Below are 8,980 nucleotides of genomic sequence, written 5' to 3' on the forward strand. Positions count from 1 at the left end.
TTTCGAGTATTGCTCCCTAAGATACCTCTCGTCTGTAGCATGAAGCAACCGCTCATGCTTGGGTTCAAACCGATAAGTGCTTGTGCGATACTGAATGCGAAAGCTGCTCATTCCTTATGTTGAGCATTACTTTTCTCGGGTTTTTTTACACTAATATGTGTTTTTTTATGTTACTTTTATGCAGGTAGGGTTGTGAGGCCGAGTATAAAGGAAATAGGCCAATGTGGATCATAATGCACCAATATTGGAGGAAATCTTGCTAAGGTTCAAACGCGAAGACATAGGTCAGGTGTGAGATGCTAGAGTGTGTGCCAACCTCCTCGTATTCGAGTAGGCACATCCATTTGAGGGGCACAAAGGCAGTCACATTCGAGCATTCCGACTTATGCACATAGAACAAGAGCTCCACCAACGTGTACACCATTGAAGAAGCAAGTGATCCACGACGTGAACGTGTAGCCGCTATGCTATCTCGATGAAAGTATAGAATTGGGAAGCTATCCAGTCAACATAGCAGAAATCGTAGCAACAATGTAGCATATATTGTAGCAAAGACCGCTCACACCGGCCGAGAAACCGAGAAAATAGAGAATCCATACGGGCGTGTGGAAATTATCCATGGCCGTGTGGAAATTCCGCGACGGGCGCGTGGAGCATCCACGCCTCGTAGTCGCCTCGATTCCACCTCTATTTAAAGCCGATTAAGCCCCGATTTTTTTGCTATTCTTTTTCTCCATCTTTTCCCCAACTTGAGAGAGGGCTTCGGCTAGGGTTTCGAGGGGTATTGGCCAAGGTTTTGGAGAGGTTCTACGGCTCCGACATCGTTATTCCTTAGGAAGAAGGTTGGTAGGGGAGCTTCCGTCGAGGCGTATCCTATACCGGACATGGGAATCCTTGGACGACGAGTAGAGGACTTTCCACAAGACCATCGACACGACTATCGAGGGGGTTTCTTTATGGATTCATTGCTTTTGCATTCTATATCTTTGATTGTACTTAGCTCCATGGAGAGCTAAACCCCTAGTGGGTACTAGGGTATTGTGAACCCTAGGATGTATTTGTTTCTTTGAACCTCTTTATTATGCTTTCAATAAATTGATGTTTATTGTGAGTTCCAACCTTAAATGCTTGATTGTATGAACATTTCCCCTAGAGTGACACTAGGGTTGAGAGTTCTTGTTGGTAACCTTGTGAGTGAGTGACACACCACGAGCGTTAGACAAAGCTAGGTTGGAGAGGGTTGAGAGGGTGAGTCGAGAGGTACAGGAGCATCCCCTTTCCCTCCGGGCGTGATAGATTCTACCTCCGTCCTCGAGTTCTTTGCGGCCATAATAGAGTGAATGGTCTAAGGGATGAACTTCCGTCGGGGCTTAGTTGCGCGTGCAACGGAGTGAAAGTGTTGTGGTGATCTTAGTATCTAGGGCTCAATTGTGGTTAGGGACCTTCCACCTGGACCAAAGGGTTAGGTCTATAATTAGGAAGAGATTTATCACTTGGAATCTCTAGAGCTCATTGCAACTCTATGCGAGTGCGAGGTGTTGAGATTGTTCGATTTCTCCTCCGGGACATGTATAGAGTTAGGCATAGTTGACCTTAGATTTGGGACTATGTAATTAAGGATTTCCACGACTCACCACTGCATTGCTTAGGAAGTATAATAGAGGGTTCTTGCACTTGAAACAATTATCTTAGTGGAGCATTATCCGGGTACCCCATCTTTATCGATTGCCTTACCCCCTTCTTTACTTTTACTCTCTTACTTGTTGCTTTTACTGTTGAGAATTGAATCATTGTCACACTCATTATCATTGATCTTTTACATAGCTAAGAATCGAATTAAGTATTTTTTATTCCCTACTTCCTGTGAATTCGATACCCGCTCACCCGGGATTATTACTTCGACAAACCCGTGCACTTGCGGGATATACGCAAGGGGACCTTGTCACAAACCATTATAAAAAGTCTCAATAATCATCCACTCAGGGAACCCATGTTGAGGACATTTCCAGAGGAACTCCTTGAACCTATCCCATGTCTCAAATAGAGACTCCAATTCCGTTTGTATAAAAGAGGATATTTCATTCCTAAGCTTCGCGGATTTTCTGAGAGGGAAATATCAAGCAAGGAAAGCTTCCATCATGTCCTCCCATGTATTGATCGATACTCTAGGTAATGAATGTGGCCATTTCTTAGTTCTCCCTTTCAAGGAAAATGGGAAGGCCCTCATCTTGATAGCATCATCCGTAACACCATTAATCTTGAGCATGTCGCACACTTCCAAGAAGTTCTCTACGTGATTAATTGGATCCTCATTCGTCAAACCATCAAACTATGCCGACTACTATAACATTTGGATGAATACTGGCTTTAGCTCAAAGTTCTGAGTTGTAATCGGTGGCCGCACAATACTAGACTGTGTGCCCATAACTGCGGGTCTGGCATAATCTAATAGCTTCCTCTACTGTTTATTTTGTTCTACCATATTAACTGACCCTTCACCATCTACCTCATCTTGATTTTTTTGTTCTTGCACAAGTTCTTTACCCCTTCTATGAAGTGTTGGTTCAAGCTCAAGATCACCTTCAACTAATGTCGAAGGGTTCCCTCGGGTTATAACCTGGAGGTGCAACCAAAGAAAAAAAAAAAACAGAATGATGGAAGAATAAGAAAGTGTGAAATAGAATAAATGGTGAATAGCTAAAGTAGCAAAGTGCAAAGTGCTTCTAAAACGCCTATTCCCTGGCAACGGTGCCAAAAACTTGACAATGCCCTTTTGCGTGTGTAGCGCAAGTGCACGGGTTTGTTGAAGTAATAATACCACGGTGAGTGGGTAGTCGAATCCACAGGGAGTAGAGTAGTGATTAGAAACACAAAGATTGCTATTTAACTAGAACGAAAATGAATCAATATTGATGTGCATAAGAATAAATGCAAATAGAAATAAGAAAAGAAGAAGGAGGCGCAAATAAAAGATAGGAGAGGCAATCGAAGATAAATGGGGCACCCGAACATTGCTCACCCTAGGACTATTGTTTCAAGTGCAAGACCAATCATTATGTTTCCTAACTAATGTCTAATGAGTTATGGAGATCCGTAATTATACAGCCCCAAAACTTAAGGTCAACCGATACTAACCGTACACTATGCCTCGGTGGAGAAATCTCTCAGTCTCGACACCTCACACTGTGCTAGGTTACTTTAGGCTCTAGGGATCCCAAGTGATAAACCCTATTCCCTAAAATAGATCTAACCCTTCACTTTGTTGCTTGCGCAACTAAGTCCAGTGGAGTTCATCTCTTAGGACTTCACTCTATTTTGACCGCAAAAAACTCTTGGAATGTGGAGGTAGGATAAATCATACCGGAGGGCATTGTCTAACTCTTATTGTTTGTCACTCGTCCACAAGGATTACCAAAATAGATTCTCTACCCTAGTGTCACTCTAAGGAAAAATCAACTCAACAAGCATTCAAGATTGAAACTCAATTAAAACATCAATTAAAGAAAGCCTAATAAGAGGTCAAAGAAACAATATCATCCTAGGGTTTACAAGCATAATAAGAGGTCAAAGAAACAATATCATCAATTAAAGAAAGCATAATAAGAGGTCAAAGAAACAATATCATCCTAGGGTTTACAAGAGTTGGAATCGAATGGTATAAGATTCATCCCAGACATCCTGCCCTCGAAGTCGCTCGTATGTGGCAAGGAATTCAAACGTCAATTCACGGTAGGCTGGTTCATTGATGGTGAGTACCTTGTGCGAGGCTCTGATAGCCAGTAATTGGTCAACCTCATCTCTTAATCTGACTCTGTGCAACGCTTCCTAATCAATGGTGCGAAGGGTCCCAAATTCATGCTCAGATAGCTGAGTATAACATTCATGATGAATCGGTGATGTTAGGTGTGTCAGAGACTGGCTCAGACCCGACCCTGTTGGTGTTCGCTTCCTTGGCATTGTCTGCAACAGGAAATGGAATGAATTAGTTTAGTTATGTATCAATGCAGGATGAACACGATGGTCCTAGGAGCACTCTGACTATGCTCTGGTCAAAGAGCATGATCGTGCTTTTTCAAAAAGCTTGATCATCATCTCCGAAGATTTCAAAAAGCTTGATCTCAAAAATCTGACAGAAAATTATATCAAATCAAAAAAATCGAGGATGGGAAAACCAAATTACTGATGAACCACGGGTAAGACCAGCTAGAACTTCACAACAACACCAAAATGATAGTTGGTGGCTTACCGGAGTAGGAAGAGAGAGCGCACAAGAAGAGGAGAAAGCGTGACGATGGTCGATAAATTGTGAAGCTAACTTATAGGTTTTTACCGCATGAGAGAACGAGATGAAGGGTGACACAACCAAATTGCGAGTGTGTACCACAAGTGCATGGGGATCGAAGTAATAAAATACCCGGTGAGATGGTTACTCGAATCCACAAGAAACAGAAGTATTAGTAATAACAACTTCTCAGTTATCTAGTCGGAGTCATGATTGTGATGAAATGAACTTAATTGCAAGAATAAGAATATCGCAAGTAAGCAAAGGGAAAATAGAAATCAAGAAAGGTCTCAATTAATAAAGATGAGGTACCCGGCCAATGCTCTTCCTAGGTTCTAAACATGAAGTGCAAGACTTGCTAAATGCTCCTAAACCAAGTTAGATGAGTAGAGGCAATCCAGGATAATCGATCCCTTCCTCCATGCCACTCGATACTAGTCCCCTATTAGGTCCCGGTGGAGAAATCAATCAATCTCAACACCTCACACCACATATGACCATAATAAGCTCTAGAGATACCTAGGAGTGCAACAATTGCTAAAGATAGACCTAACCCTACTTCTAGGCGAAAGATCCTAAACCCCTACAAGGTCCCTGCAGTGAAATCTCTCAATCTCACATCTCACACCAAATATGGTTGCACAAAGTCTAGGGAATATGGAGATAGGAAGCACTCATCATAAGGGAAAGGGACACTCCACTATCTCATGACTCACCCTCTCAATCCTCTTTAATCTTGGAGTTCTAACCCTAATGGAAACTTCTCTCTCACCAAGCCAACAAATCATGCATTAACAATCAACCACAAAGATCAATATGACATGAAAGTAATGATAAAACAATATTTAAACTCGAATAAACTTGTAATTAATGGAAAACATAAAGTAAGTCAATACAAAAGATAAGATCCTAGGGTTCACATGCCCAAATACCTAATAGGGTTTAGTCCTCCATGGGGCAAGTTACAAAGCAAAGTATAATGCAATAAAAAGCAAAGTAAACCCTAGAGGAAAACACCTTAGAATTTGTAATGATGGCGTTGATGGGCCTTTCAATGTCTTGAAGGATTCTTCTATGAACCTAGGTTACTGAAGGCCCCCTTGATGCTGTGATGGAGGAAAGATCTATCAAAGTTGGTGAAGAACGCCCCTCAAATTCGCCAAAGTCCTCCTTTTGAAACCCTAGCCACTTTGCCCTTCAAACACTAGCAAAAAGTCTCCAACAAATAGGGCAAAAGGGCTATTTATAAGTCTAAACCACGACTGCCGTGTGCTCCATGTGTAAGATTTCACACGCCCACGTGAGCTGCTGAAATTCTCACGTGACCGCGTGGAATTTCCACGCGGTCATGTGAATAGTGTTTTGCTACAGCACGCTACAGTAACCACTACTCGCATACTCTTCTCTTGAGGCCACATGGTCGGGCACATGCTACGTGGTAAGTTATAAGACTCTTCTTCATCGAATCATCATTTGGAAAGTCTTGCATTCTTCACATAGAGTAGGGACATAGAGATGTGATTGCTTTTGTGCCCTTCTAACTAGCAAATTGCCTGAAATCCTCTTCGAAGTTGGCACACGCCTCTATGTACATGAGCTCTTTCCTATGTCTTGATCCTTAGGTTGCACAAGAACTCCAAAAATGTGTCTTTATAACCTATTTTTGCTTCTTTTTCTTCCTTCAAGGCATTTGCAGCCTAATTGCACAAAAGAACACCAAATACACTATATGAGACATAAACTATGGTAAAAATGATGCTCAAAGCATGTAAAACATATTGAGAAATATGTCTACTCAAGCACTTATCAAATGGTTGGGAATAGTTAGTGAAAAAGGACGACTGGTGTTGAATAGGTTTTTGAACAACGTGTTGAATAGGTTTTTGAAGAAGAACAAGGTTAAGCTGACAAATCACGACAGGGCACGCACTTAACATGATCACGCTAGGGTTATCAGGGTACACACGATCATGTCGAGGGTGTTTCTCTCCTCATGAAAATCTTTGGAAAATTTCCCAAGAGCTCAAAAGGGGAAAACACGATCGTGTAATTAGCAAGAGCACCGTGCGCCCCTTCTTGGCATGATTGTGTCCGGCTCGTGTCGTCCCTAAGTTTTACAAAATGGAAGCCAGAGAAAATAACTAGCCCACGGATGGGCGTGCCAAACCCGTGCACAGCTAGAAAATTCCAGGAAAATTGTCTTCTTCCTCCAAAATAAAAGATTTGGCCACATGAGATAAGAAAGAGCATTGCTGAAACATCAAATGCATAGCAAAACACCTTCGAGAGACACCGATTAAAGCAAGCCGCAGCAAAAAATAAGTAAAATACGAAGAAGAAAAACCAAAACAAAAGGACACAAACAAAAGGAAACAAAACAACTTGGGTTGCCTCCCAAGAAGCACTTGTTTTACATCACTAGCTTGATGTACTTGTTTAGGCGGGGGAATCATGAAGTAAGAACACACTGTCCATTATAAGAAAAGGAATGTCCTCTCTTATCGTATAATGCTTCAATCGATGCCCATTGACACTGAAAGTTCCTTTAGTGGGCTGAGAGATCTCAACTGCACAATGAGGAAATGTCTGCATGATCAAGTATGGTCCTGACCAGCGGTATTTCAGCTTTTCGGGAAAAAGCTTCAACTTTGAATTGAAAAGGAGAACTTGCTCTCTGACCTGAAATTGCTTATCTTTCCTGAGGCGGTCATCATGAATTCGTCTCGTTTTCTCCTTGTACAATAATGCATTCTCATAAGCATTGAGTATATGCCCCTCCAGCTCATTCAATTAATATTTCTATTTTTTTATGTACCTCCCAATTCCAAATTCACCAGTTTAATTGCCCAATACGCTTAATGCTCAAGTTTCGACGTGCAAATGGCAAGCCTTACTGTAAACCAACCGATGTGGTGTGTGCCCTATGGAAGTTGTATATGCTATTCTGTAGGCCCAAAGAGCGTCATCCAACCATTCTGACCAATCACTCCTATTATGATGAACAGTTTTTTTTTCAATAATTCTCATTATTTCCATGTTTGTGACTTCAACTTGACCACTCATTTTGGGGTGATAAGTGGTGGCAATACGGTGGTTGACACCATACTTCTTTATTACCTTTTTAAACTGAGTGTTGCAAAAGTGTGTCCCCTGATCATTGGTAATTGCTCTTGGGTACCAAACTTGGAGAATAGCTTTTTCAGAATTTTGACTACCACTCTTGCATCATTTGAAGAAAGAGCCTGTGCCTCTAACCATTTAGACACGTCGTCCATCCCTACTAGCACATATTTGTTTCCATTTGAGTTCGGGAAAGGTCCCATGAAATCAATCCTCCACACATCGAATAGTTTACACTGTTACATAGGGGTTTGTTTCATTTCATCAAGTTTGGATAGGTTCCCACTCCTCTGGCATTAATCACATGATCCGACAAATTTTCGAGCATCCATAATAGTATCGGCCAAAAGAAACTGGCCTCCAAAACCTACTTAGCTATGCGGTTTGCACTATAATAACCTCCCACTATTCCTGCATTACTGTGTTCCAGGATTTTCCATCCCTCCGCATGTGAATCACAATGGCGATCTACCGAGTCAAAGACTACGCTTTTATACAAGAAAGGTTCCTCCCAAAAATAATATTGGACGTCGGATAGGAATTTTTTTGTTGTTGGTACGAGAACTATGATGGAATAATTCACCCCACCAAGTTGTTGGCAATATCAGCAAACCAACGGTGTTTGTCATTTTGTGTAGGTTTCTTTTGGACCAAATAGAGATCTTCTTCAGGAAAAACATCATTGATACTTTGGTGACTGCTAATGTTTCCATCTATATGTGTCAGGCATGATAGGTGGTCGGCCACCAAGTTCTCTGACTATTTCTTGTCCCAAATCTAAACATCAAATTCTTGTGAGGAGTATCCATATAATCAAATGAGATTTCACATCAGTCTTGGGAAGAAGGTATCTTGTTGCAGCATGATCTGTATACACTATGACCTTGGAAAACACTAGGTAGGACCGAAACTTATTAAAAGCGTAGATGATAGCCAATAATTCCTTTTTAGTAGTAGTGTAGTTTCCCTGAGCTAGTATTAAAGTTTTACTCTCATAGTAAATTGGATGGAATTGTTTGTTGTGTCTTTGACCTAGCACCACCCCAACTACCCAATTACTTGCATCACACATGAGTTTGAAGGAACAATCCCACTCCGGAACCTTCACAATCGGTGCTCTGACTAACTTTTCCTTTAGAGTTTGGAAAGCAGTGAGGCATTTCTAGTTAAACACAAACGGTGTGTCCTTTTCCAAGAGTTTCATCATAGGCTTAGAAAATTTTTAGAAGTCTTGAATAAACCTCTGATAGAAGCCCATAGACCAAGGAAGCTACAAACATCTTTTGCGAACTTAGGTGGGGAAAGTTTCTTAATTGTGTCAAGCTTGGCCATGTTTACTTCAATTCCCTCAACTCGAAATTTTTGTGTCCAAGCACAATCCCTTATCTTACCATGAAATGATATTTCTCCCAATTCAACACTAGATTTGTCTCTTCACACCTTTTAAGGACTCACTCAAGATTTTTTTCAAACATCCTTCAAAAAGAATCTCCGAACACCGAGAAGTCATCCATGAAAAACTTCCGTAAAGTCTTTTAATAAACTTATCAAAAAAATTTGACATCATACATCTCTAAA

At 41.2% G+C, this 8,980-nt stretch overlaps 1 non-coding gene across 1 annotated transcript; it reads left to right on the top strand.

Annotated features, from left to right (window-relative positions):
• Positions 1–1,985: 1,985 nt before the first annotated feature.
• LOC120267340 lies at positions 1,986–2,092 on the top strand. Its single transcript, XR_005538442.1, has one exon. It is a non-coding gene; the product is annotated as a small nucleolar RNA R71 (small nucleolar RNA).
• The last annotated feature ends 6,888 nt before the right edge of the window (positions 2,093–8,980 follow it).

Source organism: Dioscorea cayenensis, chromosome 1 (genome assembly GCF_009730915.1).
Source record: "Dioscorea cayenensis subsp. rotundata cultivar TDr96_F1 chromosome 1, TDr96_F1_v2_PseudoChromosome.rev07_lg8_w22 25.fasta, whole genome shotgun sequence".
Lineage (NCBI taxonomy): Eukaryota > Viridiplantae > Streptophyta > Magnoliopsida > Dioscoreales > Dioscoreaceae > Dioscorea > Dioscorea cayenensis.